Here is a 22,744-nt window from a genome sequence, read left to right as displayed (position 1 = left end):
AGTGAAAGATGCATGTGTTTTAAATGAAACCTTAAAAATCAAGGTCTCATTTCATGGTAGGCAAAATATAAAAAAAAACCTCCAGTGTTAAGCTACTAGTATACATTGTAGTGAAACCAAATATCGAAATTTTATGATATGGTGTCATATGTTTTTTTTTTTTTTCAACCACAAATTAAATCCCCTCAAATCATGAAAATTTAAACCACTGAAAATAACCAATTTTGCATTAATTGAGAAACTTGCATGTATTTGAAAGCTTCCTGAAATACCAGTAGTGTAGATTCAAGTTTGTTCAATTCATGGACCCTAGGGGTAGGGTAGGGCCACAGAAGAGGATCAAAGTTTACATGGAATGACAGAAACATGATTTAAATTAGTCATATTTATTATATCCATGTCCTTACCAAATTTCTGTTGCACTTTTCTCAGCAACTACTCATCGAAGGTGCTTAATATTTTAGCACGCTCTCTGTTTAGGCATGCCATATGGTAGGATGTATTTTTGTAGGAATCCCATGTTAACTTCCTGTTTATCCCTCCATCTGTCCGTACTAAATTTCCATCACAGTTTTCTCAACTGTTAAGGATGATGCTTGAAAGTTTAGCACACTTTTAAATTGTTTAGGCATGCCATATGGTGGGATTCATTTTTGTATGAATTTGACGTCAACTTCCTGTTTACCCCTGTGCTTGTCCGTACCAAATTCAAATCAGTGCGGGAATTATAATTACTAGTGAGCATTGGCTCGATCACAGACTTCTTGTTTTCTATTCGATAGGAATGTCTTTTACTTTAATTGGCTAAAATACTTATTTAGTTCTTCACAAATATTCTAAGAATGTTCTTTTTTTATAATATGTGTAACCATTACTGTTTCTTGAGTCAAGATTTTTTTAATTTATTTTATTGGTATTTATTTCTACTAGAAGCAGCTGCTAGGGAAGATTTAATGAAGGAAGATGAGGAAGTGGAGAAAAAGCTGAAGAACAAGGAGGACAAGGTGAAGAAAGGACAAGGTTATTACATTATGTATCTCACAGTATTTTTACAAAGCCCTCTCAAATCCTGATTTATATAGTTTTTTTGTAAAACTTAAGAATGAATTCTTATTTAGTTCTTGATCCTTAAATATAAATGAAGAAGGTAACAATTTTTACAGGGCACAGTGACTTGCAGTGTGTGTCATGTAACATTATTACAACATCTATATCATGGGTCCATAATTTTGAGTAAGTCATTCATCAACCACTTTATCTGTACTGGAAACCATTTCTGAGAGGGATGAAGTGATGGAAGATAATGAGCCAGAGGGTGGAACGGAAGAGAAAGGGAAAGAAATAAAGAAAAAGGCAGAATGAAAAAGGACTAGGTAATTATTATCACAGTACCCCCCCCTTCCCCATCAATGTATTTCTTCAAGTCAACAAAATTACCATGTACTTATCTTATTCTTTCATAAATATTTTGAGAAAAAATATCAAAACATCAACTTTGACTGGATGTAGTGACTTGCATGTGTGTAATTAGCTATGGTCGATACAATGACCTTGTCAGCAAAAACAATCTTTCATTACATGTAAGTCGAATGCGGACTGATGTTTTTAATACTAATTGTTTGGCCATCATTTACACATTGAATTGTCTGTTTACACATTGAATTGTCTACAGACTTTTCCGTTTTCCCGATCATGACAAGGAGCACACATCAAATGTGAATGATTGGCAGAGGATGTTTACTCCTATATTGCACCTGATCCCACCTCTGATGTTTTTAGTGGTCCGTGTTTGCTCCTGATTTGTATTTTTTCTATGGACTCTTGAGCTTCGTTATCTCCATAATTATATGATTGTACAGTGAAAACTGTCTAATCTGACGCCTGTGCAATCCGTCACACTGTAAATTCCAAGGTTAAATTTCATTCCCATTTTACTTTTTTCTATGTTTTTTTACACTGATCAATACGACGCCCTATCTATTCCGACAAAAAATTTGTCTCCCAGTGCATGTCGGATTACACAGGTTTCACTGTATGATTAAGTGGTATTTGAGTACTCTTTACTGGAACCCAGGAACATCTTTATTTTTTTTTACTTTGTGTCATCTAGTTTAAGATAATGAGATTGGACTGTATATAGGTAATTCATCATGAAAAATGTTACATGTTACATGACTACGCCCTGACTTTACCTTAGGCTGAAAATGTCGATCAAGACACATTTCTAGTCTTTGCAAGTACTTGTAAATCTGTTCAGTCATGTTTTTTTTTCTTTTGTGTGAATCAAGCTGCACACTTTGAAACTTTGAATCATAACCTTGTTAATTGATGCCTGTTATAGGGGAAACGTTATTTCTTGACCAGGCTTTAATAGCAGCAAGAAATATAGGTGAATTTGAGGTCATGGAAATATTTTAGGTAATAACAAAAGTATGTATTTTACATTCTAGTACCAAAACGTTTCTGTCGAAGTCAAGCAGGTACATGAAAACGAATAAGTTACTAACCACTCTTTTCTCAGATAAATCACTAAAAAGGTTCAGTATGCCAAGATTTTTCATGAATCTGGTAAAATCCGAAACTTGACAAATTGAGTTTTTGTCAGTTTAGTAGTTTATCGAATTGGATTTTTTTTTTTTTTACAGAACTTGCAATAGAAGAAAAAGTTGAGGAAATGAAGAAGAAGAAATTGAAGATGAAAAGAAGAGCTCTGGGAGGAAAAAAGTGAGCATAGTGCAGTTATTTCTATCATTTTACATTTTATTGCTGCATTATCAGATGCCGTCTGAATCATAAACCTTATCTACTGATAAAGATGATGGGCAAACAAGGCAAGTAAATGCCTATTGTGTGACAAAAAAAGATGTAAAAAGTTAAATCTTAATCATGTCAAAATTTTCTTTGATACTTCATGTAACATTATTGTATACCTTATGTAAAATCTTTGCAATTTGCTACAATCTTATAACGATTAATATTATTGATCTATGAAATAGCAGATACACACCAAAAGAGGGCAAAAATGGTCATTTTTTCCTCCTATATCATACTTTTTAAATATGAGTAGGTCTTCACTCCATATTTTGGTAAGATTATACTCGAAGCATATTTAAAACTTTTCTTATTTCGTTTGACAAAAACATGGTGAAATGACCAACTCTTCTAAAAATAGACTTTTATGTCACAACTAGTGATGGGAATTGGTAAGAATTTCATAATCGATGATCAGGCTACTGTAACTAACTAACTATCAATTATAATCGGACATTTACAAAGTCTGTCAATTTTAGTTTATTAAATGGTAAGAATGGTTGAATAACTACTTTCTGTGGTGGTCCAGCTGTAGTTGGAATAACTGTGTCTCGGAACAACCCCTAGTCCTTAGGACAATATCATTTTAACGACAGAATATTCTATCTAGTCAAGCTGGTTCTACGCTCATTTTGTAGAATCCAAAGTACGTCCATACCCAGGAATGAGCGTTGTTACCTGGGTATGAATACAATGTCTCTTTGTCTGTGCCATTACGATATGCATATAAGTTAATAGAAAAGTTGCGGCTGGAATATTTGGCTTAAAAACTATTACGCTTTTAAAATAAAATAAATAACCCGATTAATCAGAATAAAAAAATTGTAATCGAGTGCTTGGATTATGCCAGCAATTGACTGATTTTCGATTATAATCGATGATTGGAACACCACTAGTCACAACAACATTCATATCATGGTTTGACATTAACTTTTATGAGTACTAGATCAGTCGTGCTACTTCCCATAATTTTTACTAGCTCTGACCATAAATTCACTAGCGCTGACCAAATTTGAAAATTTTCTATTTATAACCTCCTATTATAATGGGAAAAAAGTTTTGAAACCATACTACAGTGTATCTCTCGCATGTGTTCATGTATACATTTTGACAGACTGTTGAGCCCATAGGTAGCAGCCCAATGAGTGAACATGCGAATGTTATAAGCTTTAAAGAACATTAATTCAAGGAACTTAAATAAAATTATTACCGTAAATATACATGTAAATAAATTAAAAACTATAATATTCAATGAATATTTATACCAAATGATACTGAACAAAGCTGAGGTTTCGATTGTGACTTGTCTATTACAGCCGGTCTAAAAAAAATAGCAATTGTGTCATGCAGGAAAGTTTTCTTTTTCAGAGCAATGGCTGTGTTTGCAATCTGAAAATTAAGAAAATTTCTTTAAAAAGTTTTAAGTCAGAGCATTTATTTGAAAGACTGAAATGAGAGTTAACATTTATTTCATCCACACAACCAGTCGGGCAAGTTATTGAACATTTAACATGACGGACCATGCATTTACTAGACTGGGTCAGTCGGACGTGCCTTAGTGTCAAACCCTGCATATCTTTCAGAAATATATTTGAAATCCATTTAGTCAAGAGCCACATTTTTAAACGTGATTTACATATGTAAATGCCCATTTTTGTCATGAGCTACATGTATGTAGTTTAGTGGTTAGCATGTTAGTCTCTTAGAAAAAAAAACTGATATTCAGGATTTAATTTCATTGCTTGGGTTTCAGCCCCTAGAATACCACTTTTTTTTTTTTATCATAGAATGATTTTTGCTTAAAGAATTTTCCACAGAAAAGTTTTGTTTGTAATATAATGTTATACCTTTCAATAAGAAGAACTTTACTCTAAATACTAAACTCAGTATTTGAATATGACTTTTATACATTTGAAGCTATAGGCTTTTTGCATGCCTTGTTCACCCATCTCCTTATGCACATTATGAAACATGTAAAACTAATTATTACATATTACTGTTACTTGGTAGACTTTTAGTGTAATTAAAATTAGGTCTTTCATTTTACTCCATTTATTGATATATGTTACTAATGAGAGACAGATAAATATACAGGAAAAGCTAAATGAATCTTATTTGTGTAGCTTGTTGAATGTTTTCATTTATAATATTCTTATAAGTGACTTGCTTGGATACATGTTTTCATTTTGAAAAAATCCTTATTTGTCTAGATGCATGTATTCTGTTGTGAGTACTTATATAGTCCTAACTATAAAGATTCCAACCTTTTGATATGTAAATTATAGAACAAGATGAGATTAAAGTTTGGCACTTTAAACTGGAAAGCTTGATAGGAAACCAAAGGCAAGGACAAAAGAAAAGGATAACCCAAAATTTCAGAAAGTGTTTGTTAAGTTGTGAATATACTTTTCGCTGTGTATTCTTTTTAGTGCCTTTGTCGGAAAGCAATGTCCGCTAATTCAAGTACAACGCTAAATGTCTTGCACAAATACACATAAAGAAGAACATTAACAAATGCTCTAAATCAAATCTCCGCTAACTTGCTCAGTAATCAACTTCTGCCAAATATCGTACACGCTAAATATTATACATTTACAGTAATTCAAAAGGCTAACAAGTTCTAAAGGATAATCATTTAATACAAATCAAATACACAAAATGTTAACTAGCTGTTTTAGGAATTTTAATTTTAAAATTTATTCTTGTCCTTTTGCTTTTAAAGAAGTGTTGTTGTGTCTTAATTAAGATTGGAAACTTGATCACTGATATATTTTTATTTCATTTTTATGTAAAAGCTTTAATGGTTCTATTATATAATTATGTATTTCAGTTCCATTTGTAAGATGTGTGGACAAAAGAAAAACAGCCATAGAGTGCCAATGTGGAGTGGAATAAGTCAGTATGACTTAAACATGGTCAATTGAAGTGTTTGAATGCCCCTCCAGAAAGCAGAACAATCTTTGAATTTGCAGGAAAGAGTATAAAATTTGCTGTTAAAATATCATAACAGCTAGACAAAGATTAAATAACAACTACATGTACATCTAAAGAATTCTTTTGTCATAATAGTGATTCATGTGCTAGTACATGTGACAAGTGCTATAACGACCTAATATAAGTGTGTTTTAGGAGCATGTTGACTCTATTGTAAATGTATTGACTCCTTATATGACCTCATTTATATATAAGATTATATGAATGGTAGTGTAGTGACTTGAAATGTGTGTTAGTAGTATAGCTCGTTATGTGTGGTAATTTTGTTATTAGTTTTACATGTATGATAGTACATATAGTATGGTGACTCATGTGTTGGGAATTAATGTATAATTTTATGTGTGTTACTGGTATAACTCATAATGTGTGTAAATATTGTTTTTTGTAATATATATTAGTAGTGTAGTGACTCGACATGTGTGTAAGTAGTGTAGTGACTCGACATGTGTGTTATGAGTGTAGCTTATGATGTGTGGTTATTTTGTGTACGTATGTAGTATGGTGACTCGTGTGTTAGGAATGTATAATTTTATGTATGTTACTGATATGCCTCATCGTGTGATTTAAAATGGTTATTTGTAATGTATATATTAGTAGTAAAGTGACTCGACATGTGTGTTAGTAGTGTAGTGACTCGACATGTGTGTTAGTAGTGTAGCTTATTATGTGTGGTAATTTTGTTATTTGTTATGTGAGTTGTACATGTAGTATGGTGACTCATGTGTTGGGAATGTATAATTTTATGTGTGTTACTTGTATAACTCATTGTGTGTGTTTTAATATAGTTATATGTAGTGTATATATTAGTATTGTAGTGACTCCACAAGTATGTTAGTGTGTAGTGACATGACATGTGTGTTAGTAGTGTAGTGACTCGACATGTGTGTTTGAAGTGTAGCTTATTATATGTGGTATTTTTGTTATTTGTTATGGTTGTTGTATATGTAGTATGGCAACTCATGTGTTGGGAAAGTATATTTTAATTTGATGTGTGTTACTGGTATAGCTCATTGTGTGTTTTAATAATTTTTTTTGTAATGTATATTTCATTAGTGTAGTGACTCGACATGTGTGTTAGTAGTGTAGTGACTCGACATGTGTGTTAGTAGTGTAGTGACTCGACATGTGTGTTAGTAGTGTAGCTTATTATGTGTGGTAATTTTGTTATTTGTTATGTGTGTTGTACATGTAGTATGGTGACTCATGTGTTGGGAATGTATTATTATATTCTTGCTCCAAAAGATACTGTTTTACCCTTGTCTGTCTAGCTGTGTGTGTGTCTGTCTGACTGTCCATAACAAATTTTTGGTCACAGTTTTCTCAGCAACTACTCATTGCAGATGCTTGAAATTTTAGCATACTCTTTGTTTAGGCTTGGTGGGAATCATTTTCATACAAATCTGATGTCAACTTCCTGTTTATCCATGTGTCTGTCCATACCACACATAACACATTTTCGTCGCAGTTTTCTAAGCACTACTTATTGCTTGAAATTTTAGCACACTCATTGCTGAGGCATGTCATATGGTGGGATTCATTTTTGTATGAATTTGATGCCAACTTCCTTTTTATCTGTGCGTCTGTCCGTACCATACATAACGAATTTTTTTTTCGCAGTTTTTTCAGCAATTACTCAGAGCAGATGCTTGAAATTTTAGCACATTCTTTATTTTGGCATGCCATATCGTGGGATTTATTTTTGTACAAGTCTGATGTCGACTTCCTGTTTATCTGTGTGTCTGTCTATACCATATATAACAAATATTTGTTGCAGTTTCTCATCAACTACTTATTGCAGATGCATGAAAGTTTACACACTCTTTGTTTAGGCATGCCATATGATGGGATTCATTTCTGAATTTGATGTCAACTTCCTGTTTAACTGTGCGTCTGTCTGTATAATATGGAACAAATTTTTGTCAAAGTTTTCTCAGCAACAACTCATTGCAGATGCTTGAAATTTTAGCACACTCTTTGTTGACGCATAATTGTCATATGGTGGGATTCATTTTTGTATGAATCTGATATCAACTTCCTGTTTATTCATGCATCTGTCCATAGTTGAACTTGTGAATATACACATGATAGTGTATATTCAAATCACAGCGGAGGTATTACCAGTGAGCATTGGCTCACAGACTTCTTGTTTTATGTGTGTTACTGGTATAGCTCATCATGTGATTTAATGTTGTTATTTGTAATGTATATATTAGAAGTGTAGTGACTCGACATGTGTGTTAATAGTGTAGTGACTCGACATGTGTGTTTGTAGTGTAGCTTTTTATGTGTGGTAATTTTGTTATTTGTTATGTGTGTTGTACATGTAGTATGTTGACTCATTACGTGTGGGGAATATGTGATTTTATGTGTGTTATTGGTAAAGCTCCTCATGTGTTCTTATATTGTTATTTGTAATATACAGTGAAACTTGTCTTATTCGGATGTTGTGTACTCCAAAAACTTGACTTATACAATGTTAACTTTAAGTCACCTGCAGTAGACTCAATTGTTTTAAATGTTGTCTAATCCGGAATGTCGTTTAATCCAGCGAATTTCTCGACATGTGTGTAAGTAGTGTAGTGACTCGACGTGTGTAAGTAGTGTAGTGACTCGACATGTGTGTTATGAGTGTAGCTTATGATGTGTGGTAATTTTGTTATTTGTTATGTGAGTTGTACATGTAGTATGGTGACTGGTGTGTCGGGATTGTATAATATTAAATGTGTTACTTGTATAACTCATTGCGCGATTTAAAACTGTTATTTGTAAGGTATATATTAGAAGTGTAGTGACTCGATATGTGTGTAAGTAGTGTAGTGACTCAACATGTGTGTAAGTAGTGTAGTGACTCGGCATGTGTTTTATGAGTGTAGCTTATGATGTGTGGTAATTTTGTTATTTGTTATGTGAGTTGTACATGTAGTATGGTGACTGGTGTGTCGGGATTGTATAATTTTAAATGTGTTACTTGTATAACTCATCGTGCGATTTAAAACTCTTATTTGTAAGTTATATATTAGAAGTGTAGTGACTGGACATGTGTGTAAGTAGTGTAGTGACTCGACATGTGTGTTAGTAGTGTAGTGAATCAACATGTGTGTTAGTAGTGTAGCTTATTATGTGTGGTAATTTTGTTATTTGTTATGTGAGTCATACATGTAGTATGGTGACTCGTGTGTTGGGAATGTATAATTTTATGTGTGTTACTTGTATTGCTCATCGTGTGATTTAAAATTGTTATTTGTAAGGTATATATCAGTAGTGTAGTGACTCAACATGTGTGTAAGTAGTGTAGTGTCTTGACATGTGTGTAAGTAGTGTAGTTACTTGACATGTGTGTTAGTTCTGTAGTGACTCGACATGTGTGTAAGTAGTGTAGCTTATTATGTGTGGTACTTTTGTTATTTGTTATGTGAGTTGTACATGTAGTATGGTGACTCATTTGTTGGGAATGTATAATTTTATGTGTGTTACTGGTATAGCTCATTGTAAGTTTTAATATTGTTACATGTATTTGTAATACATATTTTGTATTGTTATTTTGATTTGTTTGTTGTACATGTAGCATGGGATTCATTTTGTGTTGGGAATGTAGAATTTTACCTGCGGTAGTGTACATGTAGCTCATTTTGTGTGCTAATATTGTTATTTTTATGTGTAATAGTCATGTAGTGACTCAATATGTGTGTAAGTAGTGTAGCTCATTATGTGTTTTCATGTTGAGTTAGTTTAGAAGAGTGTTGACTTACTGTGTAAGTTAGAGTAGCCTCTTGCTATGTGTGAGCATAATATAAAAAGACACTTTTTTATGATGTGTATATAATTATTAAAACATTGCTAAATATAATATTATATCAACCTCTATTGATAAACTTGCATGTGTTTGAATTTCTAATGTAATGTAAGCTACATGAATAGATCATATTTTGACTGAATTTTGAATGAGCACAATTTGTGATGATTTTTATTTTTGAAATAAACAGAAATTTAATTTTCTTTGTATATGTTTATTTTCTCGTTAGATTGCAGAATAAAACTACATAACTTTTGCAGTATTAAATATCTAGAAATGCTTTTCATGACCAGAATGGTGGATACTTATACAGTTAAAATATACCACTGAGGGAGTTAGCAAGATTCCAGTTCCTCAAGGCCAAGACTATTTCCCGAGGCGAAGCCGAGGGAAATAGTCCTGGTCGAGAGGAACTGAAATCTTGCTAACTCCCGCAATGATATACTTTTAACTGTTTTATTATACTGATAAAAACTTAAAATTTAGAGTTAGAGGATTCAGATAGCATGATTTCATAGCAGGGATTAGCTCACTAACTAACTAACACACGGGGATTAGTCCATTCACATATCATACCAATGTAAAAGTAAAATCTAGAGGATTACGGATAACCGGGAATTAGCTTTCGAAGCAGGGATTAGCTCACTTGACTAACGCACGGGGACTAATCCATTCATTACGATTTCTAGGGAATTAGTCACATCTAACGATCTAATGTTCTATAGGGAAAAAATCAGTAGAGATATGATAAAACTATATAACATGTTATTCTGCTTGGGAGAACGAGTTAAGGGGAAGATCAAATTGGGTAAGAATTATAGACCAATGCAAACTGATGTACAATGTATATAAAAGCAGATAAATGTTTGTCGGTGGTATGCTGTAAATTTTAAATGATAAAAGCTTGACTTCAACTGTAGGAAATTCTCGAATGGGACAAAAATACACACAATCAATCAATCAGCTGTAGGAAATATCCCTACTAAAATATCATGGTAAAGTTAGATCAAAATAACGATAGTGGTTTTATAATGCACATTATTGTGAAACCTAAAAGACATCTTAAAAGAAACGGGGCGTATAAGGCGGGGACAATCACCCGCTCTGAGATAATAAATTTCTCAATCTTTAAAGTTCATGGAAAAGTTATATTTTTCTAAAATAAAGTTTTCAGGAATGGCATTTTCAACATATTTGATTCATTTATTTTATTAAATGGCATTGGTTGATGATTTGTTTTAAAGTTGTAAGTAAAGCATATTTAGTGGAAAATTGGTTTTTTGGAGCCACACAAAATTATTTTTGAAAATGAATGGGACAAGTTCCCTTTCTACATTAACCTTTAAATGACCGAAAAGTAAATGTAAAATTAACTTAAAGTTTTAAAAAATGGAGTCTGAGCCCATTCCATTTGAAAATCGAACATTATAGAAAAAAATACGCTTCAACAACCTCTTTTATTTTAATCACACTGAAACACATCAATGACAAGAAGACTTCGTGGCGAAAAATAAATTATTTATCAATAAATTATTCAGTAAAATGAAGGAAGCTAATGTGTAAAAGATGATATTGACAATACATTTTTTTTTTTTGAAAAATGTAAATTTTCAAGAACTTTCAAAATTGAGAATCGTGTTTTTTCAGGCTGGGAGATTGTCCTCGCTCTGTACCAGGGACCTTTACAGCGAATATAGGTTTTAAAACATATCATATATAATGTATCCATTTAATAATTGAAAGGGGATTATGCTTTAGAGGTTATTGACTCACACAGCACAGATTCTATAATTGGTCTTCCAAATTGAACATAGATTACCCTCTCCCCCCAAATAAGGAATAGAACAGGAAGTCACAGTCACGGTCTAGCCTTGATATTAAACCGGGAAATACTACGATCTGAAGCATGCAGTATCGAAGGGGTACAGGGATGCCCCCTAGTGTTTTTTTATTCTCCCGAGAAAATAACTGTTGCTAATGTACATAGGAAATTTTAATATAAGGCGTGTTGTCATTTTTTCTTCCTTTTTGCTGCTTAAAAATCGATTTTTAACGCGGGAGGGGGGGGGGGGGGGACTCCAAAACAGTTTGACAAGCAGGAAAAAAACCTAAACCTATTGTCTAAACTCGAAAATCTTTTCTACATTCGGGCCACAAAAAAGAGAGAGAAACCCCAACCATTTGAACATGGGTAGGAAAACGAGATTATATATATATTTTTTTCTTTTTGTCCTTGGTCTTCTTTTTGGATATCACCAATCCTTCACTTTGAAGCGGTGTTCCACGTTTTCGCATATTGATAATATCTTTCCGCAAAAAATGAGTCACAATTTCTCGAATATTTTTTTTAATTACGATTCCGCATAAAAAAGGGGGAAAATGTATTACGATTCCGCAAATATGTTATCTGGATCACTGGTACATAGATAAAATAAAAAATTACACAACAGATTAAGATACAAACAGGAGTAGCTGAATAGATTGCTCCCATGCATGTAGTTGTTTTTTTCTTAAATTTCATTAGAACGCCCTTCTTGTCTCTCTGAGCTGAGTCGAGTTTTCTACCAATTGGTCGAACTGGATTTAAAAAAAAAATCACGGAAATAAGTTTACGGAGGGCTTCTGAAATAATACACACCGATCGATGCCTTAACTACATGTAGCACATGTATAATTCTTGTATGACTTTTTAAATAACTTTAAATAACTTAATAAGTCATACCAGATTATGTTCAGTTTGAGACTAAATGAAAAATTGTTACAATTTTCTTAATTCAATTGCAATGCATGTTTCTAACACCGACTATACTACTACGTATAGAACCATGTAAAAATAAAGTGGGTCAATTCTCTTCACTTTGTTGGACTTTCATTTAAATGTACATGTAATTATAAATATATTTCGTGGGGGACTTAAAGGTGGAGTAAGGGTGAGATTAAACACTTTTACCAACAAGCAGTTTTCCTTCACATGCATATATGTATATAACGTCCTTACTTATAAGGGGTCGTGTTTCCTGAAATGGGGTGTGTATCGAAATTCATAATTTTGTTTCTTTATTAACTCTGAATAAGATGGAAGGCTTCAAAGACCCCTGACCGTCCTGCAAGTTTCGATATTGAGAAAATAAAAAGCTATTTATAAAACGAGCATTAAAGTGTAAAGAATAAAACAAGAGATTACAATTAAATTTGTCCACGGCTCTCCGAAAGGTTCCGGATTTTTTTTTACTATTAAGTAGGGTCATAAGTATGTTTTAGGCGCAATCTTAAGACCTGCCTAGGTACTACTTAAATTTGTCTTAAACCGTAACATAAAATGAACTTAGCTAGGTCTTAGCTAAGTCAAACTTACGTTCAAAATATTTTATGAATCATCATAATTTTCATATTTATTTATATATATACATGTATTTTTAAAAAATGATTTAGTTGCGTTTTTAATTACACATAGATTAAAGTTGACGTCCTTACCTATCGGTTTTAGCTAGGTTAGATTAGATTTCGTATTAAAAATATTCTGTTTAAAATTAGTCTGAATATTTGAAAATAAATATTGCACGGACACAAAATAGTGGTTCACTGTAAATACATGAATATTGTTTATCACTAGAGACTGCAATGTTTGTCGTTATTCTTTTGTTTTGACAAAGGTTCACTTGCTTTCAAATTGTCACTTTCGCAGAGATTGCACGATAACCGAACGTCTATGTACTTGAAATTGAAACTCTTAATAAAACAATAGGGACATATTAAATTCTTTTTACTCCGATGAATCAGCCCATATCAGCAGGCAAAGACTGCAGACGTTTTATGATATACTTATTTACAATTCTAATCAAGGATGGAAAAGAAGATAATTTTTCGTATACCTCCTACATCTCTCTCTCTCTCTCTCTCTCTCTCTCTTATATTAGTGAACTCTGTCTGAATCCACGCTTGTTGCATTCTACGTTTAATCTTATTTAAGCAGACACTCTTTATTAGTTTTCTAGTAAGCACCCTTTAATTCAACGACAATTTTTCTGTGTTTATTTTTTATATAAATCTATATCATCTCATTTTTGAATATAAAAATCCATGATTACTGTGTACAATTAACTTATAATGCTTAGTGTTTATAACCTAGGTCCCACTAACATTCAATCGTATCCCAAAAATAAAATTTTGCCTTTACATGAATGTCATTTAGAGAGTGAAATTGGAATCAGTGATCAATATCACCCCCCTCCCCCTTCCCCCGACGAAAAAATAAAATTCTTATATATACCAATATTAAATAGAGAAAATTATTTTCTTTAATGTATACTATGATTAGATGAATGTTTTGACGTCGAAAGTCAACCTTTGAATAGTTCTAAATATGTGTTTAAAGAAGTTAAAACATGCTTAAGTCACCTCTACCGACTGCCTAAGTTTTGCTAAGATTGTCAAATCTTAGCACGCTTCTAGTTATGGTCTTAAGTTTTAAGACTGTACTTAAGTCCTACTTTAGCATGGTCTTGGACTTAAGTACATTTATGTCACGACCCTCTGAACCGTAATCATGCTGAAAAATTCATTTAATTAAAACAGATTATGGGCAGAGCAAAAATAGACCCCTGAAAACAGATCAGGTGCCATGGAGGAGTAAGCAACCCCTACCGATTGACCGGTGTTGCATATTATTTGTTCCGCCTCGTTTAAAGATCGGGGGGGGGGGGGGGGGGGGGCTAATACGATAACTTTTTAAAGAAAAGGTCCAGCGCGTATAAGAAAAGGTCTGCTTACATTTAAAGGTCCACACTGTAAAAAATAAGTGTTTTAAAAATAAACACCAAATTGCCACAGATAATAAACACTTCAACACGTTTAAAATTTAAACACCTCGTGAAGTGTTTAAGAAATAAACACGTTAGAATGTTTAAATTCTAAACACATGAGGTTTAATATTTAAATACTTCCTTCTCATTCTGTTTAAATACTAAACACTTCAAAAACACAAAATGTTTAAAGATTAAACACTGAATAAACACAAAGAGTTTACTTAATAAACACCGTACGTGTTTAAAATTTAAACATTTCATGTTTTATTAATAAACACGTTCAACCTAAACACTTAAACACTTAAACATGTTTATTCAATGCAACAGATAATAATCACTTAAACATGTTTATACGTCAATTTTTAAACACTTCAACGTGTTTAATTTACCAAATAAATAAACACTTAAACGTGTTTATAAGTTTTCAACATTTTTATTAAAAACAAACATAAAACGGTACAAAACACACGGTGCTTGATGATGAACATGTACATAAAGCTTAATTACTAAATGGTTTAATGTTGAATAGGGATTCAAACTTTATAAACAATTATAGCATTAATCACACATTTGCTAACACACAGATACATAGTTCAATTCAAGTTGAAAAATAGAATTATCAAAACAAACTAGCATGAACATGTAAAACCTGCATGTGAACTAAAATGCAATAAAATTGGTGGTGGAAAGGGGGGGAGGGTCTTTGAAATAGGGAAAAATACATACATTATCGCTTAATACAATGAAATATTTTTCAGGAGTAAAATTTTGAAACATTATTTTAAAAAAAGGGCAAGGGTGTCCTTTACATCCTTTTTTTAAAAAAATAAAACAAACAAATTCATAAATAAATATAATGCAAAAAGGCTGAAAATATTATTTGTTGTCTGGGTAAGGGATATATATGTATTACACTAATAAATCCAGTTAAACATGTGACAAATTTACTTTCATTAATATTCAAAGTTTTAACCAAATGAAGAAATTTTCCAATTTTGACGTGTAAAGAACTAAATTCGTTAACTATTCTTGCAAACTGCCGGGGTATCACTCACTTTTCATATAATATTCTAACCGAGTTAAACAGTCTAGCTCCTCTGCTTGTGTGTAAAATTCAGGTTCTTCTGCAACGGATGATGATCAGTTTTCCATTCTCCAAAATTTTATTCGTGACACCCTAAGTAGTTCTAGTTCCTTCTTCTCATCAGAGATGTCCTGAAAAAATATTCACTATGCAAATTCAGAAAATTTTCTGTATGAGAAAACATTGAGATCGAAAAAAAATTGTTATTCTTTACATACTGAGAAGCAAGTTTGGAATAAAAATCTGCAATACAAATAAATCATATAAGCGTACAAACTGTGTAGTGTGTATACACTAAAAAATTAAATATTAATGTACCTGCAGGAGCAGCCCAACGGCAACAATTAAGAGAAGGGGAGGGGGTTATCCAAGATATTTTCTATCATGTAAACCCCAAAAATGTAAAGTCTCCTTAAATTAAAAGTGTGCGGGCTGGGGATGAAAATTATTGTTGGTACTTGTATTGTTGCATGTTGTTAACGCTCATGTGTTGTGTATGGTCAGCAAATAATCATAATAATGCGTGATAGGGAGCATAAATTTTATCAAGGGCAGGTAATTGGATTACATTTACATACCAGGAATTCAATGGTGTGTGTGTGTGTGTGTGTAGGGAGGGTGGGGTGGGGTGACCCTTTTTCTTTGAATGCCCTTTAAACTCACCTCTCAAGGTTAAGTATGATCTTCGTTTAAAATCCCTTTCCTTTATCAAGTAATGTATACTTCTCAGGATTCACAATAACAGATGAACGTCCCTGCAAATTAATTAGATGTCAAAGTACTAAAAGACTACAAATATTTTATCGTCTACCGCTTTGCATGGCCGCATTGCACTCAGGACGATTACTAACGATAGGAAACATCCTGCATTTCATAAATGAAAAGTATTATAGATCTTAATGTATTTAACAATCTTTTTTTCAGATTTATATAAAGAAATGTATAAATACCTCCTGTTTCCTTTTAAGATATGGTGTTTCTTGTCAGTATGTGCGCGATTCTGCATCTTCTGCGTTCAAATGGCATGTTATGACATAATCAATTGCGTCATTTTCTATCATAACGTATTAAACATGGGTGTTTAATTTGCAATTTCTCTATAAATACCATGTGTTTAATTTATAAACATATGATGGTTAAGAAATGAACACTCGTGTTAAACACCGGTGATTAAAATATTGATACAATTCTAAAAGTCATCATAATATTTGTTTCTTTTTCCCCTTTAACAGTTTATGAAAATTATGATTTTTTTGCACAAAATCACTATAAATTAATGTTAATTGTAATTGCTATTGGTATGATCTAAAGTCAACATATTGCCTGGCTATTCGTATTTTTTTCTGTGTCGAAAAATATCTTCTATTATGTGCGGAATTACTTCATAAATTAAGAAATTATACAAATGGCAAATGCACACAGCAATACTGAGAAGCAAGACCTAATTTATTTTTTGATTTGATGCATATGAACTTTACGAGTTTAAGATGGATGATCAAACACCATACTAATTGAACACCAGTTTAAATAGCAGTGTTTATTTATAAAACGCTAATGTTTTATATTTAAACCCACTATGTTTTATTGTAAAACACGACTGTTTAAAAATTAAACACAAGTTAAACATCATTTTTTACAGTGCAGGTAGTGCAAAATGCTACTTGCATAAACCTTGACAATCACATAAATTTTCAGAGAATGGGTTTATATCATTTGAAAAAAGAATTGTTTACCCTTGTCGTTCAATATGATCTCTAAGGCAAGACTTGCTATTCCCTGTTCAGCTGCTTTGAGTTGTGCTGCTTATGCCCCAAAAAATAAATGTAAAAAGTGTCACATTTATGGTGCTATTGTTTGTTTGTTTGTTTTTTTTTTTACCAGCGTTTGCTTCGATTAAAGGTGTTAAATCTGCCTGTGTGTTCAGGTAATAAAACAAGGGGGGGGGGGGCGGTGAAGTAATCATACCTCTACCTGCAGGTAGGTAGCAATGGCAATGTAATGGCCATGTATTTGCCTTATATCAATTGCTCTGAATTCTTTATTTCAATAATTTATGCCAAGGAACAAATTATAGTACTATTATGATATTCATACTTTAAAATTGTAATTTATATTATTATAGTCTATTTTTAGTAGAATATTTTAAGATATTTCTTATCCCAAGTGTAGATTTCAATACGAAAATCGATTTAAAAAATATACGAATGACTATTCTTCAATTTTGTTTTAACAATCGCCATTTGTTTTCAGTTTATAATTGCATTTTAATTATTTACTTTTGGATAGGGTAAAATATGCATTTACCTAATGATGTATTCTATGTATATCTACTACTGAAATAAATACATTTAATGCTTAAGCTTTAAACAGGTAACTCAATGTTGAAAACATACATCAGAATGAAAGTATGGTTGAATAGATTTAATTCTTTGAAGCATGGGGGAGGAGGGAAGGGGCTATTAGTTTGCAAATATTTACTCAAGAATAGAAAATAAAGCATATTTACAGTTGGGCCCATCGAAAATAACATCAGTTGATCCTTTTTTTTGCGTACCAAGGACTTTCTAATATGTGCAAACCCCCCCCCCCCTTTTAACTGAAAATTAGTTCAATGTGTAAGCCTGTATCTGTACCTGTAGGGTTTCTGAACATTATCATTGAGATTCAGACATCAGCAGAGTACGATTTGGGTATCTGGATTAACCGGGTGCAGCATGCTGCATACACCCCGGGCACAACATTGAATTTTCGTCAATATCTTTAAATACGAACTGTTTTATAAACAGACAATTTATGCATACATTTATACAGATAACGTGTACTTAACAGTAATATGAAAGTGGTGATAAAGCGAAGCTTTGTTCTGATATGTAGTAGTTACCCCATATAATATTGTTTGTTATGTACAGATAACCTACACTTTTATATGGCCGTAGGAACCGGGGGGCACGGGGGTGGGGGCGTGCCCCCCCCCAATAATTTTGCCGATATATAGATTATTATAGGAAACATAGATACTATTTGCTTGTGTCCCTCAATAAAAACGTCTGATGCCCTTTTTTATTTTTTTATTTTTTGTTTGTCAGGATTTCTTGTGTCCTCTCAACTGTCAACTGAAAATGTATGGCTATGCCCCCCAAACTGAATTTGCTTACTACGGGGCTGTTTTAATAAAAGAAAAAAAAAACCAGCTAACTAATGGTACAATTGATCATAAACACAATGTAGCGTCAATCTTGCTCTGATCCTCGGAATTGTGTTGAGGTGTTTGATAAAACTAGAAAGTGTACAGTGGATTCATAGGTATCCATATACTTCTTAGATAATGCTTTCTTCCGTATGCATATGCTTTCCGGCGAAATATATCCATACATGTAAATTGAAATATTGATAATGTACAAAAAGGATACATTGACCCCCTTTTTATCGCCCCGAAAGCATATACCCTGTGCACAACGTAGCATACACCCCGTATGTTGGAATATACACGATGTAAAAGGTCGACCCTCTGTATTTCAGATACAGTGTATCTTTCTGTTAAAAAGTGAAAATTATGGACAGGGTTTATTGGATAGCGTAAAAACTAAAGGTTTACGTCAAAACGTGGCCAACGCACATTTATTTTTCAATACTTCCCTCGAAAATTTTACCAGATGTGAAAACAAAGCAGTCCTGTAGTTTTTTGTTTGTTTGTTTGTTTGTTTGTTTTTTTTTTTTTTTTTGTATACCGTATTTAAGGAAGGCTGGTTAAGTCCTGTGCGTCACTTTCAAGCACCTGTTCGACTTCGATAAACTCGCTTGCCTGTCTGGAAGTTTTTGTATGCTTAGAAAGCATTGTCTTATAAAGTCTGAAAAAAAATTCTCGAGGAGTTTGTTTTCGACGAGTTACATGTATGTCTTCTATAATTTTCGTAATTTTGGTAATAATCAATATATAATTATTGAAATTTGATACTGGTGTGCAACCTAGAGTAAGCCCCAGGGCGAACTTAAAAATTCAATTTGATATAAAAGGTATCCCCTCTGTATTCCCAGGTATGCTTCAGTCAGAAACTTAATTAATATACATGCTATGATTTATGAATATCGCTCATTTCTGATATTTAAATAATATCAATTCATACGTAAACCTGTATGGCAAGGCCATACAGAATATGATGAGGTCATCTTTAAAAAATTGTTTGTCCTCTCCCGACCGACTGCTTCAAAATGGCTGTACTCAAACCTTTTTTAACCTCCAGGGAATGCTAATTTTCCCCTTTTATTCCCAGATTTTCTCATCTTGTCAATATGACAACCATTCAATTTTTTTCAGACCAGTGGAGAGCTACATGTATATATCTGCAGCTAGATATGACTAAAAATTTTCGATAATATATATATAATATTTTGTATTTTATAAAACATTTATACCTCGTTCACCACTCTAAACAATTATTTATGTTATATACATGTAGTAGACTTTATCCCTAGCCCCCCCCCCCCCCCCCCCCCGATCTTTTATTACATAGTGCCATTGTGCAACTCGTATATTACTTTTTGATCTGTCACTTATTTCGGGTCTCTCAGAGCAAAACATGGACTTTGCCTTTATAATCATATCGGAGGCGGGGGGATCCTTCAGTGAGTTCAGTGCTCACAGTACCTCTAGTTTGTTATGTGAGTTGTACATGCTGTATGTTGACTCATGTGTTGGTAACGTATAATTTTATATGTGTAACTGGTATAACTCATTGTGTGTGATTTAATATTGTTAGTTGTAATTAATATATATTAGAAGTGTAGTGACTCGACATGTGTGTTAGTTCTGTAGTTACTTGACATGTGTGTTAGTTCTGTAGTGACTCCACATGTGTGTTAGTAGTGTAGCTTATTATGTGTGGTAATTTTGTTGTTTGTTATGTGAGTTGTACATGTAGTATGGTGACTCATGTGTTGGGAATGTATAATTTTATATGTGTTTCTGGTATAGCTCATCGTGTGATTTAATATTGTTATTTTTAATGTATATTTCAGTCGTGTAGTGACTCGACATGTGTGTAAGTAGTGTAGTGACTCGACATGTGTGTTAGTAGTATAGTGACTCGACATGTGTGTTAGTAGTATAGTGACTCGACATTTGTGTTAGTAGTGTACCTTATTAATATGTGTGATGCATAAATAAACCTTCAGAAAAGCATTTATGGAGAAAGCAATACATTATATATGTAAACTTACGTTCATGTGACATCAAAAGTTTAACCCAATAAGTAATCATTCGTGCCTTTATACGTATTATTAAAGGGTATCGCCCAGTTTCCCCATATATATACCATACAATTTGGAGTGCTGGATTCAACATGTAAAACAAATTTCAGAAATTTTAAGTGTATACCGTAAATTAAAATACCTTATTTTTCTAAGTACTCCATACATGGCTTTTGATGCTTGTTTAGTTAAATGTGTTTTGGCACTTCTGAAGAAACCACTACGAGACATGATAACACCTACATTGTAAATATTTAAATTCGTTCACAATTCCAATTGGTGCACCTCTATACAAAAATATTTTCTTTGGTATTCTTCCTCTAGAAAAAATTACTATTTTATTCTTGTCTGTATTTACTTGAAGCTTACAATGGTCACAATAATCAGAGAAAATATTCAAAGATCTTTGTAAATCCTCTGGATTATCAGATAATAAAACTGTGTCATCAGCATAAAAAAGTCTAAAAAAGTTAAATATTATCTGCATTTCAATTTCTAATTTTTCATCAAATCTCGTAACCCCTTCAATATTATTCTGCAATAAATAGTTTTCTAAATTGTTAATATATAAAGTAAAAAGAAATTGGGATAAATTTTCCCCTTGTCTTACCCCAAGGTTACACATGAAAAATTCAGAGATATTTTGATCAATATATATCTTCGATTTAATACCACTGTACATATATTTGATAAATCTTAGACATTTACCATCTATACCACTTTTAAACACTTTGGACCACAAACCAGATCGATCGCCAAGCAGCATCAAAGGCTTGTTTAAAGTCAATAAATGCACAATAAAGTTTTTTCTTACTAAAAGAAACAAATTTACACAAAAAATCTAATATCAATATGTTATCTTTTGTACCATATCCTTTTCTAAAGCCAGCTTGGGCTTCAGTAATCAATTATAATTCATCAGAAAAAGTATCCAAACGCTCACATAAAATACTGGTAAATACTTTTCCTAAACAGCTTAATAGTGTTATTGGTCTATAGTTTTCAGGAAGAGGTGGGTCTTCCTTGTTTTTATAAATTGGCTTAACGATACCAATAAGCCATTCCTCAGGTACAAAACCAGTATCAAAAATCAAATTGAAAAGGTCAACATATAGTGGCAAAAACATGATATTGTTGTACTAATATATTCGTTACAGAATTGATCATACCCTGGAGCTTTATTATTTTTCAGTTTGTTAACTGCTTGCAAGATTTCTTCTGCAGAGATTTGACAATTTAAAGGGGAGTTATTATCGAAATTGACATCATTATCATCTACATCACCTTCATCATCTTTAGATTCATTATTTTTTTTTCTTCAAAAAATCGTACATTGCTTTGATATCAACTTCAGTTTTACATCTAGCCTTCGAACTATTTAAAATTCTCCAATATTCCTTAATATCACTTTTCTGTAAATTTTCTAATTTTGACGTTATAGATAAAGAATATTCTTTAATACATTTATCCATTGTTTTCATGTATTCTTGTATTTCTTAAACACGAAATAGTGAAGTCATCTTAAATTACTTGAAATATATCATTAAATCAATCATTGCTCTCAAAAGAACTGAAGTGCCAATCAATTATTGCTCTCATCAATTGAATTAATGCGAATTATTGATGCTGGCAAACATTAGAAAAATTAAGGCGCGCATCATTTGAATTGATGAGATCAGTAATTGATTTGATGCTAGCAGCAATTAAATTCAGTCATTCTTCTCATCAGTGGAATTTAACTCGAGCCCCAACAATGTGATGGCATTATTAATATTGCTGAAATATTTAAAATTTCTAACCAATTATCACATGTTTTTTTTTTTATCATTTCAATTTACATGCTTTATTTGAATATATCTTTAACACAAGTAACATAAAAAGTATGTTAATTTGGCTGGTATGGCAGAGCTTCCATATTTCCTTATATGCTCAAGCATGCACATCGTTTAGTCTCCCCCAAAGTAAATTGATTAAAAAAAATTAATACTCCTTCAGGGCATAGGATACTCA

General features: G+C 32.4%; 1 protein-coding gene and 1 long non-coding RNA gene across 2 annotated transcripts in view; both read left to right on the top strand.

Moving 5' to 3' along the window:
- LOC133194017 (tripartite motif-containing protein 5-like) overlaps window positions 1–22,744 on the top strand; it is a 138,637-nt gene that overhangs the window by 49,934 nt on the left and 65,959 nt on the right. The gene's annotated exons all lie outside the window — the stretch shown is intronic.
- Window positions 944–9,801, top strand: LOC133194016 (uncharacterized). The gene is made up of 4 exons (XR_009722031.1): window positions 944–1,020; window positions 1,164–1,373; window positions 2,646–2,724; window positions 5,642–9,801. It is a non-coding gene; the product is annotated as an uncharacterized LOC133194016 (long non-coding RNA).

Source organism: Saccostrea echinata, unplaced genomic scaffold (assembly GCF_033153115.1).
Source record: "Saccostrea echinata isolate AGI-Se365-2 ecotype Australia unplaced genomic scaffold, CSIRO_AGI_Sech_v1 ptg000028l, whole genome shotgun sequence".
Classification (NCBI taxonomy): Eukaryota; Metazoa; Mollusca; class Bivalvia; order Ostreida; family Ostreidae; genus Saccostrea; species Saccostrea echinata.
Note: the sequence above shows the minus strand (reverse complement) of the source record. Positions and strands in the feature narration are given on the sequence as shown.